This window comes from Magnolia sinica, chromosome 7 (assembly GCF_029962835.1).
Source record: "Magnolia sinica isolate HGM2019 chromosome 7, MsV1, whole genome shotgun sequence".
Lineage (NCBI taxonomy): Eukaryota > Viridiplantae > Streptophyta > Magnoliopsida > Magnoliales > Magnoliaceae > Magnolia > Magnolia sinica.
The window spans coordinates 75,415,820-75,437,118 of record NC_080579.1 but is presented as its reverse complement, the minus strand read 5'-3'; positions in this window follow the sequence as shown (position 1 = coordinate 75,437,118).

Sequence of the window (21,299 nt, the reverse complement as noted above, 5' to 3'; positions counted from 1 at the left end):
GAACTTAAGTGAATTGGACCATTCGCTTGTGAGCGAAATTGAAGACTTTAGACCGTCAGATTCTTACCAAACTTCACCCATGGATCAAGGAAATTTCTTTGCTCTTATTTGTATACTTATGGCCTTGATTGAGTGACAACGACCGTTGATCTAATACGGGTCCTCCACGGTCGATCCACTAATCCGATCTTACCGAAATCATAACCTGGCCTAGATCCATTGTCAAGGAACTTACTCCATGACATAGACAAGTAATGGACCTCCAGATGAGCCTCATTCGTCAGAAACAGTCACCCTTTGGCTATAACCCAAGTATACCATGGCCCTGGGGCCATTTACATCACTTTTGAGCCTATATAAGGCCCTTAAGCGCCCGTTTGGCTGGACAGATTGGAAGGGATTGGATGGTATTGGAAGGGATTGAAAGTTAAATCCCGGGATTGGTCGAGCGTGCCAAACAAGCTGGATGACCTGATCCTCGGATATAGCAATCCCATGGATCTTAAGACAATCCACTAACAACACCATCATTACCTTTAAATCTCATCCAATCCACCTTAATCTATTCAAATTTGCCTAGGACGTGTTTGGTTCGAGGAATTGGAAGGGATGGGAAGGTTTAATCCCGGGATTGGCCGGACGTGCCAAACAAACTCGATATAGCAATCCCATGGATCTTAAGACAATCCACTGAAAACACCATCATTACCTTGAAATCCATGCCATCCACCCTAACACCATTCAATCATTTCCAATCCACCTAGCTAAATGGGCCCTAAACGACCCCACCCCTCTCTCATATGAATTTCTCAAACCCTAAGTGAGAGAAGAGAGAAAAGAGGAGAAAAGAGTGAGGAGTGGAGTGAGAGTTCGGGAGATCGTTGCTAAGATTCACTCCCACTACACGTACCGAATCGCCTCTCCACCATCGTTACACGAGCCATTCCAACTTCGATTTGGGTAAGAAATCCTAACCCTAATCTTGTTTTAGGAATCCAAATAGAGAAATCGACGAAATAGCTAACCTATTTCGTGATTTAGGTAACCATTGTTCTGTAGATGGGAGCGTAGGATTTGAACCGAGTTTGAAACGAACAATCCGATAAAAGGTGCGGACTATAAATGTTTAGATTATGATTTTCAATGCTTTCAATGTCAGCTAATGATTTTATGTCTGACTTGATTGCTATCATATTGTTGTAGATACGCCTATTCCTGTAAAATATACATGTATGAACTGTGTTAGATAAAAGATGCATTTCATGTGTCTATTGAAATGTTTGAATGAGCATTTGAATGTGATTTGAGCTTGCTGTGATTACTGATCTAAGGTTAATCATCGTCACATATATATTATTCTCTCCATATAAGGAATTGCTCAAATATATATTGTAACTAACCTAGTCTATGTATTTGGTATAGTGTAGTCTAAGTGTTTGTTCAATTATCTGAATGAGAAATTATTGATGATTTGTACTTATTACAAGTATTAAGATAGTATTTTGCATTACCTTGTATGTATGTATAATTTATTTCATGTAATCATATTTGCCTCTACTAAATTTATGGATAAAATGCAAGTGTTTGTTAACATGTTCAAGGTGTTTGATAAAATGCTCAAATGAAGTATTTACTTGGATTGTTTGTCAAATGCTGCAATGTCTATCACATATATTTATTTGCTGCATCTGAGTAAGATTGGGGCTACCACGTAGCTCAGGCAATCGGTAACTTTTTTTCTATTTAGGTGACTAAATTAGTCACGCAACATTTAGGAAAATTTGATGAATCCAGGTTGTACGAAGATTGTCGACAGTGGTTAGGCCACACGGGGTGCTTATGCACTCCACGTCGATTAAATCAGCATGTGCCCATACCAATCGAACTTTCCTAACAAATGATTGGCCTATTGTATGTTCACCATGTATGGCCACTACTACTTGAATCTAAGGTACCCCTTACCAATGTAAAGACCCGTTTCAACCATGGTACTACGATCCGCTAAGACTTATGAGCTGGGCATGGTGATATGGGACACTGTAGTCGAGCTGTCGGCCTACGCTGGGGTGACAAGCCTCCCCATAGTGACCAGTGAGCAACCCAAACTCGTGAACCAGGATGGTGGTATGAGACACCATTTTCGAGCTGTCGGCCTACACCGCCGCAGCTTGGCTGAGCTCCCAGCGTGGGTTGGGGTGAACCGTCTGATCTGGACCCCTTCGAAAATAACGCTCTAGTTGGTAGGGCGTTGGTGGAGTGATCTCGAGTATAAACTTGTGAATTTGCCTATCGACTGCTTTTCTTTAGGGGTGATGCCCTACAACTTGTCTATCGTATGTGTTTAACTAGGATTGATGACCTTAGATGGATCCTTTGGTTTGGGCCAATGATATAAAGGGAGGTACCCTAGCTTCCCGAACCTATTGTATGAATAAACTTAACTAAATAATCAGCTAACATGACCATGCATCACATTGCATCTAACGCCCAGTTGCAGCCTGGCTATGGTCCCAGTGTGGGTTGGGGTGAGCTGTTTGATCCGAACCCCCTTTGAAAATAATGCTCTAGTTAGTAGGGGGCTGGGTAAGGTTATTTAGGATGTGTTTTGTTGTTGAAGTTGCACTTTATGAGGAAGTGTTGTCATGCGCGAACTTGGTTGTAGGAGTCACTTGTGAGGGAGCTCTGTGTGAGAGCATACATCATTACTGCACTCCATTCCTGCATTAACAAGAGTAGTCAGGAAGTGATTGTTGTATTGCTTTATCGCTAATGCTTGATTGACTTGATAACATGTTAACCTTTGCTTTATAGTTCCATTGAATTAGCTATTCATTCCCACCTGGGATGGTGTTTTAAAACACCAACCAGACTCTAGTTCAGATGCAGGTGACGATGGAGTCTATACTATGGAGCATGACTATATGGATGAGGAGGAAGAATTCTCTTACGTTTAGTTCTCAGGCATGTCTATGTAGACCTCGTGCTGCTTCGACAGGATCATAGGGATATATAATTTAGTCAGACACTTCACATTTTGACATTTTGTATATTTTGAAACAAAACATGTATGTATTCAACCCTGTTATATTATCATACTCTTGAGGCAGATAACCGCTTACTTATCTCAATGCATATATTTCAGTCTTTCACTTGCTAAATTACATTATCTCTAGAGTATGATATGCTGTTTTAGTATAATCTAACTTATGTTAAATACACTAATATGGATAACATTTAAACATCATTATCTATGTTGCATAAGTGATGTGTTGGATCTTGGGAGTTGAGCTTTGCTCGACCCTCAAAATTCGGGGCGTTACAAATCCCAAACCTAACCTCTAGGTGTACACTGAAATGTTGGTTTGACAAGGTTAAGGTTGGAGTAGAGAAGCATGATAGTCGGCTAAATTTGTTTAGTCAATCCCCATTTTCATTTTTGTTGCATGTTACATCCTTTAGATTTATAGGGGCTCTATTTCACCTTCTTTTTCTAAGATATAAAGGTGATCTAGTATTTGAGATTAGGGGGAGACGATTGCAGTTCACGGAGATGGACTTCGCCCTTATTACGGGCCTTAAGACTGGAGAGCTTACAGTACTGAAAAATCATCGCACTATGAGTACATTAAGAGACAAATATTTTAAAGAATATCCAGTATTAAAGAAGCACTTAATGGATGTGTTTGAACGATTAGTCGACACAAATAAGCACGAGTATGTCATGAAGGTTGCCCTACTTCTGGTTGTGGAGTGCTTTGTTAGGGGAACCGAACCGAAAACCATGTGCAACATGGATTATATTCACCTGGTCGACTCGCTAGATGATTTCTATAACTATCTTTAGGTTAGTTTGGGATACTATACAATGTCGCAAGGAATCGAAGCTGGCGTTGCCGCATCAAGTGCCCCTCGCTACACTGTATGTGGTTGCATCCTTCCTCTACAAATAAGAACACTTCTTATTTTCTACATGATTACAGTCTATTATAGTCAATTGTGGATTTTTTTTATCCGGTGCAATTTCATTATAACAGATATGAGCGATAGAGAGATTACCGACCCTACGAGAGTGTGTTGTTTCGTATGTTCCTTATTAAATTCCACGCTTCATTCAATATCAAGGCTGGAAGGGTTGGAGGTACAACAAAATACATGCTATTTTCGAGAGTAAAGCTGTAAGTATATATATTTCTACGGCATTTACTTTGCTTAATTTGACGTATACGCTTTTTTATTTAACATTACTCTTTGTTATTTTACAGACATTGGTAGTAATGAAATTAGAATTGACCCTACGAGAATGGGAAACGGACGTCGTTCGCTTGGTTCATGACAGCTTCCAGGTGAGATGTTATGAAAAATGAATTATATTTTTTCTACTATTATAAAAGTATCTTGACTCGTACATATCCATTGATACATTTTGTAGGTCATATCGACCCAAGAAGATGATGAGGAGGGTAATGAAAATGATTATGAGGAGGATGATGAAGCAGATGAAAATGATGAGAAAGTTGTGGAGGGAGAGGGATCAGGGGGTATTATGAAGAATGTTCTTTTTATGGAGGAATTCTGGGTTGAGAGGGAAGAGTTGAAGAAGGAGAAAGAGGAATTGAAGAAGGAGAGGGAAGAATTAAGGAAAGAGAAGGAAGAGTTGAGAAGGAAAGAAGCGAGGTTTGATGAGAGGGAGGCATTGCTGAAAGAGAAAGAAGCATTGAACATGGAGAGAGAGGAGTTGAACGAGAGAGCACAATTGAAGAGGGAGAAGGATTTGTTTTTTGAGGATAAGGAAAAGTTAACGAAGGAGAGAGAGGAGTTCAATAAGGAGAAGAAAGATTGTTGTACACGGAGGGGATATTTTATGAGGGAGGAGGGTGAGGAGTTGAAGAAGAGAGGAAGTAAATGATATTGAAGAGAAAGAACTTGCACATGGGGAGTTGGATGTGCAATCGTATAGTATTGTCGAGGGTAATGTATTGGATGCATCCATTTCTCCTCCTGTCTATCAAAGGAGAACTAAAAGGGTACTGAAGCTGTCATATTATAAGGTTTCTCTGTACTTTCCCTGTCTATATTTGATACAACCACCCCTGGTTTGGTTCTCGAACCTGAGCAAGCAACAACTTTTGTTACTTCTCCGATACCATTTCCTGTACAGATGGATCCATTCGGGATGCTATCAGTGCAGGAATTAAAAGAATTAGAGGACTAGTATGAAGCGCATAAGGACCCGATAGCGTCTTCTTAGTTCAGTACCATATGGGTGAAGGATGCGTGGGTTGATAGCGTGGTAAGCATTACTAATTCTGACGTTATATGCATTTATTTACATATATTTATTTCTTATATTAATTTATGGCTAAATCGTACTATCCTAATGATTAGGTTATTGACAAATATATCAAATTCCTTGAGAAAAGGCAGTCTGACCTGTCAATACTATATCCTCAGATTGCAAGTTCTGTCCCACGTATTTTATGATAACTATTTAATTCAGACAATCCTTAATCTGTTTTTCATTTTTATTTTCTTATATGTATTGATCTTTGATCATGTTTGTAACAGTAATGCCTTGAGAGGTTTGCCGATTTTGATTGCATACCGGGTCTCCAAGTCAGCGTCAAAACATGCCGAACTAATAGGCGAGATGGGCACGGCCTACGCAGTTGCTAAGCAGCGGGAGAAACCATACGCCAAGGCGATTTGGTGTTATGAACGGGTAATGCATTTATCACAAAACATTAATGCTGACTGTAATGTGTTCTCTCATGTTTTGACTAATATATTATTATTTGAATCAAGGACAAGTGTATGCGCTCGTGAAGCATGAAAATTCGCATTGGTTCTTGATGGTCATCTATCCTAGAGAAAGAGAGATCATTATTGTGGATAGTTTAAGCATAAATGCATTATTAAAGTACAAGCAGAAAATTAAGAAGATGACCGAAGCACTCCCCATTATCTTCCATGCCACTAGAGACAACATTGCGCTTGAAGGGAATAAGTGGACCGCTAAAGCTGATGAATTGTCGAAGTAGGACAATGGTTATGATTGCAGCATATTCGTAATTAAATTCATTGACATATTGTGTAGTGGTCTCACCTTGGCGCGAACAGACATGCAAAAATTCACCGTCGATTGGAGGAAATCAATAACATTTGATTGCCTTTCTGTAAACTGTAGATGATATTTGGCAAGGGCATGGGAGAAATTTTTGTGAGATATTGTATTATATACATTGCTTGATATACCGTGTACCATTTTAACTGAATAAAATTTATAATCAATGAATATTTATTACCTTTAATTGTTCCCCACTCATGTACCATTTCATGTTGTATACTTCATGTTTGCCTCGCTCAATTTCCAGTTTGCCCTGTTGAATTTCTAGTTTGCCCTGTTGAATTTCTAGTTTCTCCCATTGAATTTCATGTTTGCCCCACTGAATTTAATGTTTCCCCCACTGAATTTCATGTTTGCCCCGCTCAATTTCTAGGTTGCCCCCTGAATTTCATGTTTGCCCTGCTGAATTTCTTGTTTGCCCCACTGAAATTGTAATTTGGCCCACTGAATTTTTAGTTTCCCCGCTCAATTTATAGGTTGCCCCGCTAAATTTCATGTTTGCCCCTCTGAATTTCTAGTTTGCCCCATTGAATTTCTAGTTTGCCTCGATAAAATTAAGTTTGCCCTGCTAAATTTTCAGTTTGCCCTGTTCAATTTCATGTTTGCCTCATTGAAATTCTAGTTCGCCCCGCTGAATTTCCATTTTACCCCCCTGAATTTCATGTTTGCCCCACTCGCTTTAACAGATAACCCACGCGTGCATATTCAAAACACATGCCTTTCTCACTCCATTTCAATGAAAAACACTCGTAAGCACATTTTTCTTCTCATTTTCCTTACTAAAATATCCATTTATCATCTACAAATTATCATTCTATGGTTGTTGAAGGTACAGATCTTTAAAAAAAGAATAGTGGGGTTTATAGTTACTTCCCTTTGTAATATTGAACGATAATGCAATGAAAATTCACTGACTACCTGTGAACATTCAGCTAGTAATTCACCAAGGGTGCTTGGTCAAACTTAGCCATTGCACGCTCAAATTTAAAGAAGAACTCACAGAAATTGAGACGAGCCCAAGTCGATGACAATTGATCGACTACTCATTCAATTTCATGTGAAGTTCGGTCAATTCCATGTTAGGATCGGTGAATTTCATGTCAGGCTCGTACAATTTTATTTGTTAGGCTTACTCAATTTTATGCGTTAATCATTCAAATTCATGTGAAACTCGCTCAAGTCCATTTCAAGCTCTCTCAATTTTATATTAAGGCTCACTCAATTTCATGCTAGGATCGCTTAATTTAATATTTGCCCAGCTCAATTTCATGCCAGGCTCGCTCAATTTCATGTTTGCCCAGCTTAATTTCATGCTAGGATCCCTCTATTTAATGTTTGCCCAGCTGAATTTCATGTTAGGCTCGCTCTATTTAATGTTTACCCAGCTTAATTTCATGTTAGGCTCACTCTATTTAATGTTTGCCCCACTAAATTTCATTTTGCCTCGCTGAATATCTAGTTTGCCCCACCTAATTTCTTGTTTGCCTCGCTGAATTTCACTTTTGCCTTGCTCAATTTCATGTTTGCCCCACTCAATTTGCAGTTTGCCCCACTGAATTTCATGTTTTCCCCGCTGAATTTCTAGTTTGCCTCACTGAATTTCTAGTTTCCCAGCTGAATTTCTAGTTTTCTCGGCTCAATTTTTAGTTTGCCTCGCTCAATTTCTAGTTTACCCCACTTAATTTCCAATTTGCCCCCTCAATTTCTAGTTTGCCTAGCTCAATTTCATGTTTACCCCACTGAATATCACTTTTGCCCAGCTCAATTTCATGTTTACCCTGCTCAATTTTCAGTTTGCCCCGCTCAATTTCATGTTTGCCCTGCTCAATTTCATGTTTCCCATGCTCAATTTTTGGTTTGCCCTCCTGAATTTCGAGTTTCCCCGCTGAATTTCCAGTTTGCCCCGCTCAATTTCTAGTTTGCCCTACTGAATTTCATGTTTGCCCCACTCAATTTCATGCTAGGCTCGCTCTATTTACATTTTTCTTCGTTCACTTTCTTGGTAGGCTCGCTCAATTTTCAGTTTGCCTCGCTCAATTTCATGCTACTGACATAATATTGATAGTATTTGATCCTCTTTAATGCAATAAATCCTTGTTGCATCATAAAAGCATCAATGCTCACTAAGGTACCCATGAAACAACAATACCCTAACAATCTCTATGTACTGGAAATTCTTTTCCTTTGGCTTGACGTATCCCGTCTTTCCTTTTAATGAAATTGTTATCTTTCAGGAAGAAAAGAACCCTAATCGGTGATTGTGAGAAAAGAAGCAGTATTGGTAAAAGTATTTCTAGTCTGAATAGAACTGTTCCAATAGTGCATCCTTAAACACAGTAACCATTGTTCGAAACACATCAACCACAAAGAACTATTCTCAGTGGCTAGCTTGAATTGGTGTTTACTTGTCACTAACTTGTGCTGGTGTAAGTTCGATATTTAAGTCATAATGTTAGGTATCCCTCTTTTAGGGCCTGTTTAGATACTACCAAATAAGTTACTTTTTCTACTTACAATAGTAGATAAGTAACTTATTCGAGATAAGTAAGCTTGGTTTAAGATCAATTATAAGTAACTTTTTAACTTAAAGTTACCTAGTCACTTCAGCTTAATAAGTAGAAACCGAGATAAGCTACTTAAGGCATAAGTAGCTTATCTTAAGTTACTTACAATCCAAACTCCCTCGTAGTTGCATTACTTTTCCAAATTTTATTTCATTGAATTAAGAAGTTGGTAACATCTAAACATGGAAGCCAGGGAACCCACTTTTCTTAAGGTTTGACTATGAAACAGGCTACAATGTTCATCCGCCATGACTCAAGTATGCTGTAGCAACTAGCCAGTCATGTGCATAAACATGGTCCTATTGTGGATGGAGCATGGCCCAAAAAGTCACATGCATCAGATAGTTCCAAGCCATCAATATTAGCATAAGGTACCAACCTATTGTGCTAATTGTTAGTTAGCATAAGGTACCACCCTATTGAGCTAATTGATGATGAAAGACCACTACATGAAAGGAGAGACTAGTTGTAACAAAAAAAAAAAAAACTAAAAAAAAAAAAAATTGTAAAAAGTGCTCCTCAATAATATCGAGCACCCTTCGATAATATCGACATAAGTTATCAATATTATCAAATTACCATCGAAATAATCGATGACTTAAGTCATTTTGTCTAGTAAGCCAAGGTCTCGAAGCTAGTATCGACATATATTGACCATATATCGATATTATCGAAATCAACAGCTCGATATTATCGACAATGGTTCGATATATCGAAGACGATAGCTAAAATTGTCCAGCAACAAAAATAAAAAAAAATGGATGAATTTCCGATATTATCGAGAATGGTTCGATAATATCGATATGTAAACCTCGATATATCGATCCATTCTCGATAATATCGAGTCAGGACATTCCCCTATTCGAAAAGTTTGGCCGTCGATATTATCGATCTATCGCCGATTATATCAAGCATAAGTCATCGATAATATCGAGACATGATCGATAGTATTGATAACTAAATTATTTTATCTAGTGAAGTAGTTGTAGAAGCTCGTATCGACATATATGGACGATCTCTCGATATTATCAAAATCAATAAATCGATAATATCGATCACTGATTAATAATATCGAAATAGAACCTAAAATCGTCCAGTAGCTAACACAGAAAATCGGATAATTTGTCGATATTATCGATCGAGTCTCAATAATATCGAGATTCAAATCTCGATATATCAAGCATTGCTCGATAATATCAAACGAGGCCGAATTTTTATAAAGCCCCTTCATTTTCTGCATTTATTGTTTTCAGTATCCGCTTCCTTGTTTCATATGTTTGCCTTCTCATCTCCACTTTGCATTGCTTCTTCTCTCAAGCCATCCTCTCAAGCCCTTCTTCAAGCCCTTACTCAAAGCCCTTCTTCCAAGCCGTTTGGAGTATCGGAGGCCATCTTCCAAGCCCTTTCTCACAGTATTTATATTGTTTCGGTAAGATTCTCACTGTATATTGTGATTCTTGAGGAGCATCAATAGAGGTTGTGAATTTTCAGTGAGATATGCTACTTTATATGGAAGAGAATCAATAGAGGCGTGAGGACCGATCGAACCTGTGGTCATAGGAAATTTGGATCTCATGGGTTTGAGCTAACAATAGTTTTGAGCTGATTCTCTCTAGTTTTTTTATTTTATTTTATTTTATTTTTTATTTTTAGATGGAGAAATTGGCTTTTGGAAGTTGTATTTGTTTCTTTCTCTTCCCCAACATAATGGGAAGAGACTGAGCATAAACATATCTTTCTTTGCTTCCATTCTCCCTTTTTCGAAGGTGGCTATGTAAGGAAGCGTTTGGACTGGATTCTTTGATGTGAATATCTGATGGAAATAATGATGGGCTACAGAAATGTTGATATTTGATATGATGGAGAGATGTGACTATTATGTTTGGAGTTCTATAACAAGTTCCATATCTCAATTCCATTTAGCTTCCAGCAGTGCAACCTGTTTGTCTTGGATATGCAATTTATCTTTTCCTTGTATTGTGAAATTTTGTTATGTAGAAAGGTGGGGTGGATGGTCTTTATAGATTGCATAAACATATAAGATGTAGGGAGGAAAATGGATATAAAAAATGTGATTTTGTTTTAGAGTTCTTCATACAGTCTCTTTCTTTATATGATGATACGAGATGTTCTACTCTTGCCTCTCAATCCTTCATAAATATATCAGTTCTTAGTTCTATGAGTGTACTTTATAATTTGCCAAATCAAAATTCAATGAAAATTCATGAATTGGCCAGTTTATGGATTTATTAAATTTATGTTCTCATTTCCTTTGTCTGAAACAGGCCCTAACATCCAAACAGTCGTAATGCCGAAGGATAAAGGGAAAAGGGCTACGGTTGGAGAGTCCTCGAGGGGAGAACGAACTAAACTCCAATCAAGACCTAGATCGGAACAGGAAGAGGAACGAACTTCCTAGACTGAATCGCCAGTTAGACGAGCTCGTTCTTAAGGGAGTGCTCCCACTTGGGCTCCTCCTCCACCTATTCAACCAAAAGTGTTGATCCCACAGGTTCCTCCTCTTGAGAACCTGTATGACAAATTTCATGTCCGAAAAATGGTGTACGAGAAAAATATCAATCGAGAGTGCATCCGACCATTTGGGATACTTGAAATTTTGGAGAAAGTTGGGTGGAGTAACATCCTAAATTTTGGAGGGACTGTTAGAAATGAACAGGTGATCAGATTTCTATCCTACTGTCACTCACTGGTGTTGCACCCTGCTTCTTTTGTAGTCACCATTGGAGAGACCTCCACTACCATTACTCCTAGGGTAGTTACCTCGCTTATAGGGATTCCAGCCTCATTTCGAGGGTTAACTGATCACGACATTAATTCTGTAGATGTACGGATACAAATCACCAAGTATTTATGTAAGGGACAGAATGTGTCGTGGTATCAGGGTAATGCACTGAGAGCATCAAACATGGAAGACAAGTACAGGGTGCTCCATAATATCATCTGCCTGAATGTTTATCTGAGGGAAATAAATAAGTCTGACATTACCCCGTATGTGTTATATATTCTCTACATCATCTATGAGGGTATTCATTTGTGTCTTCCCAACATCATGGTTCACCTCATTGCCGACTGCATTCAGAGCACGAGAAGCACAACCATTCCATTCTCATACCTATTATGTTTACTCTCTCGCCATGTTGGCCTGATGCCCACCACTGACCAACCCAAACCCATTCGCATGTTTTCAAAAAACAATATTAAGTGCATGAAACTAGGGACGAAATGGGCATCAATATTAATAGTGCGCGGTGAAGATTTTGAGAGAAAAACAGAAGCAGAGGCAGTAGAGGCAGAGGCTACAGAGACACATGCAGCTGAGACGGAAGCAACCGACACCGACTATCCTACAGAGGGACAACAACGTGAGGTGTCACAACCCTCATATAGTCATACTAGTCAGCGGATGTCATACCGTGATTGTAGGTAATCCATTATTTTCCAACCGGATGAGCAGGACAGACGACTTACACGACTAGAGCGGCTTTCTGAAGCTATCCAGAAGGGTTTGGAGTGGGTGGAGTAGAAGATTCAGACCCTTATCGCCATAATCACCTGCCAGCGTGATGATGTCACTCCACCGGAGGGGGGTCCGTCCAGCTAGCCTGTGCTTAGTCATGACTGTTTGTTTACACATCAAATATCTTTTTGAGATGCTAAGCCAGACTAATCTTATTTTCGAATTGTTTCCTTAGATAGTGGCGTGAATATTATTTTGACTGATGATTTTACTACCGAAACTTGGGGTAGTTATTTTGATTACAATATGTGGTTTTATGATGAAATTTTTTTATGCACTTCATGTTATTTTGCATGTTCTCATTTATCCCAATTCAACCTGTGCCTGATAGTATCCTGATCTTATCGGTATTGCAACATGAGCAATATTGAGACCATAATCTTTCATTTTCCTTCCAATTATTGATGGATTTCTTGTTGAAGTTTCACTGAAAGCTCCAATACAATGTGCAATAGCATGCATATTATGGTTGACTGATATATTCATATTTACAAGTTTATCTTTTTGTAGCATTTGCATATTATAGTCAAAGATGATACTTCTACTGGTGATAATTGGGCCAAAACTGAATTTCGTTTCAGCAAGGCATGTCTTCTTGTTGCCTTGCCTATTGATGGAAGCATGTCATGTGAAGCTTGAGGCTCCTCATGCTACAAGTTCCTCAAGTTCAAGGTGTTTCTCATCTCTATCGCCTTCACTCTTGTGGAGCTCTCTCCAACATAATATTCTATTGCAATAATTTTTTGTTTGCTCTGAACTTTAACAGGTGTATAATTTGGAGTCGTAAAAAATGCTGCCAGAGTCATCATCCTAACAACTAACAAGTACTTCTTACAACAAAATGGAAGGGGTAAGCCTTGAGCTGGGGAAACTAGAAATTCAGCGGGGGAAACTAAAAGTTTAGCAGGGGAAACTAGAAATTCAGTGAGGGCAAACTAGAAATTCAACGAGGCAAACTAGAAATTAAGCGGGGTAAACTAGAAATGGTTGGACGGTTTGGATGCAACATATGCATCATGGTGGGTCCCATAGGGATAGACGGCATAAATAAAGTACACCCCTCATGGTGGGGGTCCACATGATGGAAGGTGTGAATACAATACATACACCAGTGAGTCCCCACGTGGGGGGCCCACCATAACGTTTACTGCCATCCAATCTGTTAATAAGGTCACTCAGACCCGGATAGAGGGAAAAAAAATAAATTTCATACAGATCCAAAACTCATGTGAAATCCAAAAGGATTTCAATGGCAGACGTTCAATCCTCACTGTTCCTTATGATGTGGGCCACCTGAGTTGCAGGTATGACTGATTTTTAGGGTGGCCCATAGCTAGGAGGGGGGCCCACCAAATGTACGGTGTTGGCGTCCAACACATCACGGTGTGGGCCATAGCTGGGACCCATGGTCCCTGGCCTTTTCGTCCATAGCACAGTGTCCTGCTGTTGCAGCAGCAGCAACAGCGTCAGCTGCTTTTTATTTTATTTACTTTTAAACAAAACAGAGGTGGGTCCCACATAGAGCCCACCACAACAAGTATATATAATATAATATATATTATATAATATAATATATAAAATATATAATATAATATATCTATCGTCCAGGCCGTCCAGGGCCTAGACAGTTACATACATCAAGGTGTTACCCCCATACGTGGGGTGGGTCCCACCGTCCTTGGACGGTGGACGGTTAGGATGAAACACATACACTATGGTGTGGTCCATCTGAATGGATGAACAACGTGGTTGGGTCTCATGGACCCCACTGCCAGTCCACACTTCATTGTCAGCACACACCCACTGTCAGTTAACACTTCACTGTTAGCCATACCTCACTGTCAGTACACCCTCCACTGGTGCGTCTACTGGACGGACGGGGTGGATATGCAACTCATCAAGGTGGGTCCCGTCCCACATGGCCCACCTGTTTTGGATTAGCCTGATATTTGTGTTTTACCCATGTCCAGCAGCGACTACTGTTGGATGATGATGTACCACCCATGTAAACAATGGGGTCCACATCAATGGACGGCGTGGATAAGGTCATGCATCAAAGTGGGCCACAGGCCATCATACAAAAAAAATGGAGAGAGAGAGAGTGTGTGTGTGTGTGTAGGGGAGGGACCCCGCCACTATTGGGCCCTCCCTTGATCAATACATCCATCAAGTGGGTCCCACCACAAGTGGGCCCATAAATCTCAAAAAGGAAAAATACAAAAAAGGGAGAATGTGGGTCCAAGATCATCCACCGTCCACTTCTTCTTGCTCCCTAGGCTTCCTTTGCTCCTTAGCTCTGTTCCTAACGGAAGAGATGGAGTTTGGATGGTTGAGATGGGAGATGAGAGGGTAGGAAGTGGGCCACACTAAAGCTCCTCCATGAGAGCTTTGGGAGAGCTTGGATGTGTGGCTCTTTGGTTGCTTGGAAATGAGTTTGAGAAATGGGAGAGAGCATTATAAAGAGAGAGTGAGAGAGAGAGAGAGAGAGAGAGAGAGAGAGATGGGTGATGGAGTGATGGATGTGGTGAGTGATGGGTGTGTAAGAACTTTTTGACTTTAGGGGTAGATGGTGTAAGAAAGGTATGGGCAGTGTAAGAACTTTGTTAACTTATGGGGTTGCTTGGGGATGGGTTTAAGGTGATGTGTACTTGACCATTGATGGGATTAATTGATTGATTGAGGTGACATGTTGTAGAGATTCTCTCGGAATTCGCACGCGCGGCGTTTTTCTCGAACTAAACGCGGACCCACATCTCCTGGCCTGGGTATCGGACCGGCGTGCGAGATGCAGCATCAGAACCGGGCGATGGCAAGGTCGCTGAGGTACAAGTCTTGGGTTGAGTCGACTTAGGTTTGCAGGATTCGGCTTAGGATCGCGCGCAAACGTCGGATAAAGGTCGAAGGTTACCGGAAAGACCGCGGAAGCCTATGGAACGGTATGGTCTTGGATATGTGTCTTACAAAGTATGTTTCATACAAAACACTATATATCATACATTGGGTATAGGAAACTTGCACTTCCGGCGATTATGCCTTATTTGTTTACATCGATCGCATTTTACTGATTTCTTTTCCTCTCCACGTGAGAGAATTCTTAGCCTTTTTGGTCTTCCAGCTGACCTCCTCTGCCTCAGGGGTTTAATCTGCGCACAATACTCCTTGAAGGCCGCTAAAATTTCCCATTCGCTCTTGTCACATACTGGGTACATCGATTTGCTATACGTGGTTAGGTAAGCACTGTGTAGAATGGGGAGCAGCATGGGTAATGAGGAAGATTATAGTGTATACATGCTGACAGGACATGCATACAAGGGTACGCCTTCACGTCAAACTCATGACATGTACATGTAAACACACTGAGCTCGACTGTATCATTATAATCTCCCACAAAAGAATACTCATCTCAAGAAATTGTGACATAACGAACATCTCACGCCTTCTGCACAAGATCCTTTAACTGTTCCTCCGCTTATGGTGTCAACGAACCTACAAACGATGCTGCAGATTCTCTTTTCTTGTAAAATAATTTCTCTATCTTAAATCTTACCGCCTCTATCAATTTAGTGATGGGGTATTCGCATGCTTCTTTGAAGAAGGCATTAACACACTCAGATATGTTTGTAGTGACCAAGTTGAATCTTTTTCCTGGAAAGTGCGAAGATGCCCATCTCTCGTACCCAATTTCTCTCAGCCATACATAAACTAGGGAGTTGGCCATTTCGATATCATGCATTAACTTATCGAATTCAGCCCTCTTGCATGTTTTCACAGCCCGCCAGTAGTACATCTCCAATGACTTGTCTTTAAAAATGTCCACCAAGTTTCTATAGATATGGTACGCGCAGTGGCCATGGATTGCATGTGGGAAGACTTGGGGAACCTCTTTCATTAAACCTTTATGTCAGTCGGATATAATCACAAGACCCGGGAGATACCCTAACGTATGGTTAAGGTAGGTAAGGAACTAATTTTAGCTGCTGCTGTTCTTTAATTCTCCAATGCCAAACACAATTGGGAAAATATGATTATCCTCATCTAAAGTCGTGGCAATGAATAGCACACCCTTGTATTTTCCCTTTAAGTGTGTCCCATCGATGGCCAATACCCTCCGCATAAAATTTTAAAAACTTCGAATACATTGTTCGAGTACTATAAAATACCTCTCGAACCTTTTAGCCCCTTCATTAACAACCAAGGCAGTCACTGTCCTCGAGTTGGCCCTCATTAACTCATGCAAATACAATGGGAGTTGATTATAGGAGTCTTCATAAGACCCCATCACGTAATTTATTACAAGCTCCTTAGCTTTCCATACCTTCTTATAACTGATAAGAATATTATATTTCTCTTGCATAGCGAAGATAATATCACATGGCCTTAATCCTACACGTTGCTTGATGCGGCTAACAACCAGATCACATGCTAACTTACTGCTTGCTTGTCGATGATCGCTCTTCATCTATGACATGCCACACGTGTGTTTAGACGTATAAGTTCGTACCTTGAATATCCCAGCATCATTCACCCGAGATGCATGAACCCTCCATTCGCATGTATCTTCGAAGCACGCCACGGTGAATCTCGTAGAATTTGAGTACAATACCCTATACTGAAAGTTATTACGAATTGCAATTTGGCTCAAAACATACTGGCACCAACTTTTGTCCTTAAACGTTTGCCCTATGGATATCTCCACCTGTTCACCCAACGAATCTGTATATTCCAGCATTTTTGCACTGGTGAATGTCGCATCATCGAACGACACGAGAACTTGACGAGTGATGAAGTTTGATGTTTCGGGAAGTTCTAGAAGCGGAATGACGCTTTCACGTTTTATGTATCTTCAAGTGGTGGATGATGACGACAGATCTGCTATTGTTGTTAAAGGGGGTGCCATGTAATCATAAATGAGGTTAAGGTCACCTGCACCGTTGACTTGGCCACTCACAAAGTTTGATGTTTGAGGCGGTCGGGCAGTTGATCGTTTCTTCCTCTTATTTGTAATGGACATGACTTATATTCAAAGTTTGATGTTTGGGGCGACTCGGGCAGTTGATCATTTGTTCCTCCCACTTGTAATGGACTTGTCTTATATTCAATTTCCATGCCATGCTCCTCAACCACACTGTCCATGTGTGCTGTCATATTAATGTGTTGCATTGTCTCGATGACTAAAGGAATGAATTTTCCCAAATGCTCCAACTGTGTTCCCAGGAACTCTCTCACGTCATCGTTGTCTTCGATTTCGGTTGGAGGGATTAATTCATTAGAGCAAGGATACAATACTTTCATCCTAATATCACAATCTGTTGGTCTACTGTTAATAAACCTGTACATTCTGGATAGAAGCTCCTTGTATGTAGTCTCGACACGTAGCGTAATAGTTTTCGTACTTCCACTCGTGTACGTCCATCGTTTGTTTTCACATTCTAACTCCCCGTCATAACAGCAGATGATTCTCGTAGCCATTATCTGAAAACCAATACAATGAAAAATTATCAATGAATCGTTAAACAATAGAAGCTTACCATAAGATAAAACTCAATTAAATAATAGAGGACCGAGAACTCGCTTTCCTTTATAGATGAGAATGATACAAATCTTAAGGAAATAAAGAGTAAGCAACGCGTTAAAATTTCAAGTAAATAACCAGAGCTTATATAGATTAGGCCTTCAAAGGTACGAATGATTTCATTTTGTATTTTATTAAATTAAGCAAGCTATCTATCATGACATTGAGCGGGGTAAACTGGAAAATGAGCGAGGCAACCTAGAAATTGAGCGAGGCAAACATGAAATTAAGCGGGGCAAATATGAAATCGAGCGAGGCAAACATGAAATTGAGCGGGGCAAACAAGAAATTCAATGGGAAAAATATGAAATTGAGCAGGACAAACATGAAATCCAGCGAGGCAAACTAGAAACTGAGCAGGGTAAACTAAAAATTGAGCGGGGCAAACATGAAATTGAGTAGGGCAAACATGAAATTCAGCGGGGCAAACTAGCAATTCAATGGGGTAAACTGAAAATTGAGCGAGACAAACATGAAATTGAGCGGTGCAAATTGAAAATTGAGCGGGGCAAACACGAAATTTAGCAGGGTAAACTGAAAATTAAGCGGGGCAAACATGAAATTCAGCGAGGCAAACTGAAAATTGAGCGGGGCAAACATGAAATTTAGTGGGGCAAACGTGAAATTGAGCAGGGTAAACATAAAATTGAGCGGGGCAAACTAGAAATTCAATGGGCAAACTGAAAATTGAGCGGGGCAAACATGAAATTCAGCAGGGCAAACTAAAAATAGAACGAGCCTAGCATGAAATTAAGCTGCGTAAACATTAAATAGAGCGAGCTTAGCATGAAATTCAACTAGATAACCATTAAATAGAGGGATCCTAACATGAAATTGAGTTGGGCAAATATGAAATTGAGTGATCTTAGCATGAAATTGAGCTGGGCAAACATTAAATTGAGCGATCCTAGCATGAAATTGAGTGAGCTTCAAATGGAATTGAGCGAGTTTCACATGAATTTAAACGATCAACGCATAAAATTGACTAAGCCTAACAAATAAAATTGTACGAGCCTGACATGAAATTCACCAATCCTTACTAGCTGAACTTCCACAGGTAGTTAGTGAATTGTCATTGTATTGTCATTCAATACTACAAAAGGGAAGTAACTATAAACCCCACTAGTCTTTTTTAAAAAGATTTGTACCTTTAACAATCGTAGTACCTGTCAAATGCAAGTTAAGGAAGGGTGCTTTGGGGTGAGGGAATATTTTAAACCTTTTTAAAGATTGCAGCTGCAACCAGTTTGGAGGATTTTACATAACCCTAACCAAGATGGAAAATGGCAAATGTAAAATGATAATATGTAGATGATAAATAGAGATTTGAGTGAGGAAAATGGGAAGAAAAACATGCCTACGAGTGTTTTTCATAAAAAAGGGCATTGAAGGCATGTGTTTTATATATGCGCACGTAGGTTATCCGTTAAAGAGAGTGAAAGCAATAGCAGTGAAGAGTAGGGGTAATTTCATCCTTAAATGCTCTGGTTGTACATGCAAGGACTAAGTGGGGAAGTTAAGGTTTGTATGTTTCGTAAAAGACGTCTAATAAGGGAAAGGTATGTAAACCTCTTTTAAAATGCTAGAGACAGCAACTCTTCTCAATAGGGAACCCTCATCCTCCTCTACTTGATTGACAGCAGGAAACCATATTCAAACCTCTTACTCTTAGCACCACGGTAATAATACTACCCATGTGCAATGGCAACATCTGTCACTTTCAGATTTTGAATGCTTTTTTTTTTTTTTTTACATATTTTCTTATGCATGCAGGGCACAATGTGTCTTTTTTTTTAAAGCATTGTAAATGTGTCGGGTCCATAGGATGCCAAGTCTGTGGGACACGATGGCTAGAGAAATGCATGGTAAAGTGTCTTCTGTATGGGGTATGTGGGACATGTTGAGGGGAAATGAACGGGGGCCCTGCACATGCATTTGTTGCCCTAATTAGATTTTGGCATTTATTTACCCTAATCTACAATTGGATTTTGGCATTATTAAACCCTAATTCAATTTTAAAAATTTATGCAAGTGAACTTCAATTACGATTTGGCCATTTCATTACCATAATTTCAAATTTTGGCATTTATTTACTCTAATCTAAAATCGAATATGGGCATAGTAAAACCTAATTCAATTTTGAGAATTTATTAAGTGAACTTCAATTTCGATTTGGCCATTTCATTACCCTTACTCCCATTTGAGATTGGGCATTATTAAACCCTAAATCGATTTTGGGGATTTATATAACCGAACTTGAATTAGAATTTGGACATTTCATTATCCTAATTCTCATTCGAGTTTAGGCATTATTAAACCCTAATTCAAATTTGGTGATTTACTTAATTAGAATTTGGCATTTATTTACCATAATCTCCAATGGAATTTGGGCTTTGGTAAACCCTAATTCAATTGTAGCAAACAACAACTACAATGGTTGTTACTGTGGTTAGTTTAATGGATATTAAGGTTGGATACTTCTCTTGTAGAATTGTTCTAATAATTGTCCACCAATGTTTTGATAGTTTATCTTGTAGCAAAGTCTAGACAATAGAAAACTATTAAACTTCTCTTATAACTAATTATGACTATTCTATAACAACTATGGTTGGACGCTTTATGATGTAATTGGGCATATCTATCTGGATTGTTGAGATAATGTGTCATGAACTCTGCATTGTAGCAAACAATGACTACAATGGTTGTTACTATGGTTGGAGGGTTTGATGGATACTGAGGTTGGATACTTCTCTTGTGGAATGGTTTCCAGTAAGCATCAATTGATGTTTTGATGGTTTATCTTGAAATGATATATGTTATGAACTCTATATTGTTGACATGTATTGTGATTTATAATTTGTATTATTGTTGACATGGGTACTATTGTTGACGTGTTTTGTGATTTATCATTTGTATTATTGTTAACATGGGTGTTATTGTTGATAATATGACTTCTATTGTTGACATTGATATTATTGTTGACATGGGTATTATTGTTGACATGTATTGTGATTTATCATTTGTATTATTGTTAACATGGGTGTTATTGTTGATAATATGACTTCCAATGTAGTGTAGGTGATAAGATGATTTCCAATGAAGACATTGTGGTGACACAAATACATTATAGAGGAAATTATGTCATGACTGCATTCAGCAAATTAGAATATATTGCTAGGAAGATGAAGGAGTTAGATCTAGATATAGATATGATTTCATTAATGGACTTACATTACGAAGTACGTAATTTAGCAAACTGTTCTGCTAAACGAAATGTTAAAATGAAGTATAAAATACCGCGCACAAAGCTACATGAGAGTATGAGGCTGGTAAAATCAATGCCTTAATGTTGGAGATGTTCCATATCTATCAAAAGAATAATAGTTTGAAGTTAAAAATATATGTTACAGTCATAGGTGTGTTAGAAGTGGGAAGTACTATAGCAGATGAAAGATATGCGGGTACAAGTCAACCTGCAGGACGTGATTATAATGCTACCAA